Source organism: Arachis duranensis, chromosome 9 (assembly GCF_000817695.3).
Source record: "Arachis duranensis cultivar V14167 chromosome 9, aradu.V14167.gnm2.J7QH, whole genome shotgun sequence".
Lineage (NCBI taxonomy): Eukaryota > Viridiplantae > Streptophyta > Magnoliopsida > Fabales > Fabaceae > Arachis > Arachis duranensis.
Genome location: NC_029780.3, coordinates 11,324,509 through 11,325,573, shown reverse-complemented (window position 1 = coordinate 11,325,573; position 1,065 = coordinate 11,324,509).

The following is a 1,065-nucleotide window of genomic DNA, read 5'->3' as shown; positions in this document are numbered from 1 at the left end:
GGAAAGATCTGATATATTTGAAAATTGAAATCAGAGTGTAAGAGAAGAGAGAGAATGCATAATAACTTAATAAGTAGTAGTGTGTGTTAGTTAGGTGTGGAAAATTTGGAAATAAGAGGAATTTTGTTCGAGGTAACTAACTAATTGGGGGGTGGTTATTCATATTCATGTTTGTATAGAAAGGAAGAGAAATTTCAAGAAGGGTATAGGAGTTGGGAGAAGAAGGCTTGCGTTGGGTTGGGGGAGAGGGTGGAGGGAGGTGAAGAGGAAAGTTATATTTAGCTTTTAGTTGACTTTAGTGTAAAGAAAAGGAGAAGGAGGAGGAGAAGGAAGATAGCCGATAGCGTATCAAATATTTATTTTTTTATTCTTTATTTTTTTAAAAAATTAATAATCATATATTTATATATAAATATATATTTTATTTAATTTATTTTTAAAAAAATTATATATTCAAACTTTTTATTTAATTAAGTCTAAATAAATTGAAATAATACATCTCAAATTTATATATCATTTTTCTTTCGACTGAAACAAAAATATATATAATTGAATTTTAGGCCACTTGTCACGGCCTTGGACACACTCCAACGCTACCGTGCCGGCACTCGGACTTACTCAACCTCTTGAGCTAAGACCAAGTCAGCCTAACCCTCAATACTTAGCAAGAAATCTAAGAATACAAGAGAACACAAGAGAAAGGAAGCTTTGGTGGAAAGAACACTTTATTTACTCAAGTGTTGGTTACAAATGATTCACACACCCTCACACTAACTCTTACCTCCTATTTATAGTCATCCACCTCCTCAATGGATGGTTAGGATTAAATCTAATCAACGGTCCAGATTAATCATCCAGAACCTTCTTTACAAATATCTATCCTACCACAACTCTCTAAATGTTTCTAGATTATTCCATACCACTCTTTATACTTCTATATACATCTACACTCTTCTAGAATATTCCATGATCTTCTAAAGTCTTCTAGAACCTTCTAGAGTATTCCAGAACCTTCTAGGACATTCTAGAACGTTCCGGAACCATCTAGAGTATTCTCAAACACTC